General features: G+C 34.7%; 1 pseudogene; it reads left to right on the top strand.

The window, feature by feature from the left end:
- Positions 1-3,974: 3,974 nt before the first annotated feature.
- On the top strand, positions 3,975-5,791 carry LOC100791234 (zeatin O-glucosyltransferase-like; annotated as a pseudogene).

The raw sequence follows: 5,791 nt of genomic DNA, 5'->3' as shown, positions 1-5,791 counted from the left end.
ATTAGAAGAAAAAACCCAATTTTTAGGGTTCACACTCAACATAGGAACACATCAATTTCACAACAAATTCGTATCGAGACACCAATTAGTCTGTCAAACACAGTCAATCCACAATTAAAAACATAAGAACATAATTGAATTTCATAAAACAACCCAAGTGGTAACTCATCCCTTATCTCGATGTAGTCGCTCAAGCGTTCTCCGTTAGTAATGGTGGCATTTCTAGTACTCTCTAGAGCTCCTCCTCTGGTTACTCTGTTAGGGTTCTCGAGAGTTAGAGAAAAAAGAACATAAATATTTTGTAAAACTGTTCAAGGGGTTAAAAGTTCCTTTATATAGTGGGAAATATGATGACCTAATTCTTATTCTTTTATTTATTTATTTATTTAAAAAAAAACAAAGGAACGGGTTGCTATAGGAGACATCTTTGATGGAAATGAAACAAAAAGGCCCGAGCTTCCAAATGGGTTCGAGGAAAAAGTTGAAGGCATGGGGCTACTTGTGAGGGATTGGGTAGCCCAATTGGAAATTCTAAGCCACTCTTCAACAGGGGGTTTTATGAGTCATTGTGGATGGAATTCTTGCTTAGAGAGCATAACCATGGGGTGCCAATAGCAGCATGGCCTATGCACTCTGACCAAGCAAGAAACAGTGTTTTGATCACAAAGGTGCTCAAGATTGGTTTGGTTGTGAAGGATTGGGCACAAAGGAATGCATTGGTTAGTGCTTCAGTTGTTGAGAATGTTGTGAGAAGGTTGATGGAAACAAAGGAAGGTTATGAAATGCGAGCGAGAGTAGTGAGGCTTACAATTGCCATCCATAGGTCCATGGATGAAGGTGGAGTTTCTTGCATGGAAATTGATTCTTTCATGGCTCATATCACTAAATAGCTTTATCAAGTGATATTAGTATGGTTCTTTGTTGAATATGTCAGAATTTAACAGTTCATGAACATTATTTCTATTTCTCGAGAGATAAACGGGCAATGTTTCTGGAATGAATATGTATGCTAATCCTTTTTTGTAGAATTCTTATGTTATCTATATATTTTAGAATAATCATTCTTTGGTGTCAATAATTGTATGGACTTGCGAATTAAAGACAGGAAATTTCATTTTGAGTTCCTAATAATTTTTTTTTCTTTGTATTTGAATTCATAATAAAATAAAAATTTTATTTTTTATCTTTGATAAATCCTTATAAATTAACGAATTTTGTATTGGGTATCTAATAAATTTTGTTCATTTTTAATCAATCCCTTTATTAGAGACCAAAAATAAAATTTCAATTATCAAGGAATAAAACAAAATATTAAAAACCAAAAATAAAATTATTATTTCATTAGGGACACAACACAAAGAAAAGAATTATTAGGAAACAAACACAAAAATTGAATATTAGGGATAAGAAGAAAAACATATTTTTAATCTTATATATATAATCTCACATCTAAAACTTCAAATAATATTTAATATAAGTAAACTTAAATATATTTTTGGTCTCTTAAATTAAGTAACTCAATTATCATGATCTATGTTGAGATCCTGGACAAATTGATATTTCATTTAGTCCATATATAATATACAATGTCAACAAATTAAATGTCTATTTTAGTCCTTGCATTTTCCACAATTTCGTCCATGTACTATGAAAATATTTAGTCCCAAAATGTGCAAATGTACTAACAGTTTAGTTCGACCATCAAGTTATCTTGATTTTAACATTTTTGGTGACATGGCACGTGAAGGACAATGTGACTATGGACCAAATTGTCAGTTCTATCTTTTTGTTTTTTACCTTTAAAATTCATCACACAAAGTGACCATTCATCTATCTGATTCCTTTTTATCTTTGTGTCAGAGAGAGAGAGAGAAGGGGGGGGGGGGGGTTGAACTCGTTGTTGCTACATGTGCTCCTTCTTGCCCTTTGCATTGTCGGTGGCCAATGGTGGACCATTTTGTATACGGTTTCTCTGTATATGTTTCTTTCCTTTTCAACTCTTATCCAAATAGACGTTTAGCTTCAATTGCACCATAGCCTCCAATGGCTAGGCCACCTCCACCGTAAAGTAAGACCATCGCAAGAAGGTCCTCCATGAATTCAATCTCCTCATCTTCGATTCCTTTGTTGTCACCTTCAAGCTTTGACTCAACCCCCATCTTTGGATCCTTCTCTGCCAAGGAGCAAGGCCATTGCAAAGGATCTTCACAAACTCAACCTTCATCTTCAGTTTATCCTTCATTGTCGCCTCTGACTCAACCCCCCTCTTATCGACCTCCTTTGTTGCCTCTGATGACAACGACGACAATGAAATCACCAACACCGAATGGTTCTTAATTCCCCCTCTCCATGACCCATGATAAGGCTTCTATAACTCTGCCCCCATCTAGGTCATTGGTGTGCATTCATTGATGTTCCATTTTTTATTTTCTTGTAATTGTTGTATTTTTTTGTTTTGATGACTAATGCCATGAATTTGTTTGGTTTCTTTGATGTTGTTTTTCTTATTCTTATTTGTTTTCAAGTGCATAAAATGGTTTGGACTTTGGAGGATTTGAAATTTGAAAATAATTGGTTAAGCGATTTCTTGATTTTAAGTTAATAATCCTAATTCCTAAATTTGGGGTTTTGTGGTTTAAAATTTTGAATTGATCCAGATTTGGATTTATAGTGAAATTGATGAAATAAGGTTTCTCCTGTTGAATGCACATTTTTAAATTCCCAAAATTATAGTTGATCATTTTGTCATTAAGTTATATTTGTTAGTTAGGAACCATTTTGTCGTTCCATAAGAACACATTAGCTAGCACCAAATTAGGAAGAATTACATTCTTCTCAAAATACTTGTTATCTTCATAAATTTAAAAATCAATCATTAAAAAATTTACTGATATTTTAATCTAAAACATTATTGATTGATGTGAAAGGTTTGCACTCATGGATATGCCATGTCAACATCAACATGTCACATATGCACTTAATATAACTTAACAATAAACCTAAATTGTTAGTACATTTACATATTTATGAACTAAATTACTTATTTTCATAATATATGAACTCAAAATTATCAATACATGCAAAATGCAAGAACTAAAATAGATATTTACTCTTAAGGTTTTCTATTTTTTATCATATTTATGTTTTGTAAATATTAAAATAGCACATCAACAAAGTTAATGTTATATATAAATTATTTTTCACATTCATCCTCAAAAACTACTTTTCCAAACAAATATTATAATTAGTTCTTTTTATAAAATTTAATATTTTTACTTCTATCCTCGTGTTCAACAACCACATTTATTCCACTTACGATCACACCATCCGTAGTGTCTTAAACCATGTTTATGTCCTAGATTTTGACAAATATTTACTTTTTACGTATAATTTACAAATATTTTAATTTGTAACTTAAAATTTTGAAAATTATTAATATACAAAATTTTAATCCTAATAACTAAATTAATTAATTTTCTTAAAGAGTGTGAATTAGTTAAAAAAATGTTTTATATTTAAGAATAAAGATAGTACTATTATTTATTTAACCAATAGATCGTCCGAAAGATGAAAATTCAAATTTTAATTTCCAAGAGTAAAAGAAGTGCGACAAATCTATTCATCCTGAATGTGTCACTTAAGTTCTTTCAGTAACGATAACAAATAAAAGTTAATTGATGAATAAATTTTTCATACTTTTTTCACTCTTAAAACTAAATTTTAAATTTTTATTTTTCAGGACAAATTTATCAATACTATGCACATTTAAAAAAAAATAAGTGTGTACCCATAAAAGAAAGATGAATGAAAGATTTCGACAAAAATAGCCTGTGAGGTTCTAGACGGAGAAGGCACTAATCTGCCTATTGATTTCTATTTCCTATAAATACTCTAAGCAACATCCAACCCAAGGCATTGATTGCCAAATCCGCTGCCAAAAGTTGAATAATAGCTTCTAGCAGCCACCTTTCCCAATGTCTTCGAGTGGAAAAGTCCTTCCTCACCATACCCAAGTGGTGGCGATTCTCATACCTAATCTTATCACACAACATAGAAGTCAATTATGTTGGCACTGTCACACGCATTCGCCAAAACTTTGAGACCAAAAGACCATTTCCAACATTCATTTCCATGCCTTTGAAGTTCCACCCTTTGTTTCCCCTCCTCCCAACCCCAATAATGAAGAAACCGATTTCCCATCCCATCTAGTTCCCTCCATTTGGCCTCTTCGCATCTTCGTGAACCTGTGAGGAACCTTCTTCAATCCCTTTCATCTCAAGCCAAAAGGGTCATTATCATCCATGATTCTGTAATGGCATCAGCGGCACAAGATGCCACAAACATGCCAAATGTTGAGAACTACACTTTTCGCAGCACATGTGCCTTTACCACCTCCGTTTATTTTTGGGAGCTAATGGGAAGGCCCTTGGTTGAAAGCTTGTGTGTCCCTGAAATTCCTTCTCTGGAAGGATGCTCCACAACCCAATTCATGGATTTCCTGATTGCACAAAGTAATTTCCTCAAATTCAATGATGGCAACATCTACAACACAATCAGGGAAATCGAAGGTGCTTACATTGACTTCATGGATCGCATCAGTGGTGACGAAAACTTGGGCACTGGGGTCATTCAACACTTCAACCATTGAGAAGCTATGAAGCACGGACACTTCAGCCCTTTGTCGTGTTCGGTGTCCGACACGCGTCCGTGTCAGTGTCCGACACGCGTCCGTGTCAGCGTCCGACACCGACACAACACCCGTATTACGTTCTATATTTTGGACATTACAGGTGTCCACGTGTCCGTATCCGTGTCGTGTCCGGTGTCCGTGTCGGTGTCTGTGCTTCATAGTTGAGAAGAAAAACTCCAAAGGAAGGCACATATGCATGGAGTGGCTTGATAAACAAGAGCTAATTTCAGTCATATATGTGTCTTTTGGGACCACAAGTTTTAAAGAGGAACAAATTAAAGAAATTGCAACTGGGTTGGAACAAAGCAAGCAGAAATTCATCTAGGTGCTGAGAGATGCTGATAAAGGAGACATCTTCGATGGAAATGAAGCAAAATGGCATGAGCTTCCAAATGGGTTTGAGGAAAGAGTTAAAGGCATAGGGCTACTAATCAGAGACTGGGCTCCCCAATTGGAAATTCTGAACCACACTTCAACAGGGGATTTTATGAGTCATTGTAGATAGAATTCTTGCTTAGAGAGCATAACCACGGGGGTGCAACAGCAGCATGGCCTATGCACTCTGACCAGCCAAGAAAATCAGTTTTGATCACAGAGGTCCTCAAGGTTGGTTCGCTTGTGAAGGATTGGGCACAAAGGAATGCATTAGTTAGTGCTTCAGTAGGTGAGAATGCAGTGAGAAGGTTGATGGAAACAAAGGAAAGTTATGAAATGCGAGAGAGAGCAGTGAGGCTTAAAATTGCCATCCATAGGTCCATGGATGAAGGTGGGGTTTCTTGCATGGAAATTGATTGTTTCATGGCTCATATCACTAAATAGCTTTATCAAGTGATATTAGTGTGGTTCCTTGTTGAATATGACAGAATTTAACAGTTCATGGAGTTAATGCAAAATAGGTTTGGCAAGTAAATACACACATATTTTTGTTTCTCGAGACATTATCTTGCGAAGTTTCTGGGATCAATATGCTAAGCCATTTTGCAGAATTCTTATCTTTGTATTTTAGAACAATCCTACTTTGGTGTCAATAATTGTTTATAGACATGCAAATTAAAGTTTTGAATTAATACATATAATCAAAGACTTCAAACAATATTGAAG

Source organism: Glycine max, chromosome 10 (genome assembly GCF_000004515.6).
Source record: "Glycine max cultivar Williams 82 chromosome 10, Glycine_max_v4.0, whole genome shotgun sequence".
Taxonomy (NCBI): Eukaryota; Viridiplantae; Streptophyta; class Magnoliopsida; order Fabales; family Fabaceae; genus Glycine; species Glycine max.
This window is presented reverse-complemented; position numbering and strand designations above follow the sequence as displayed.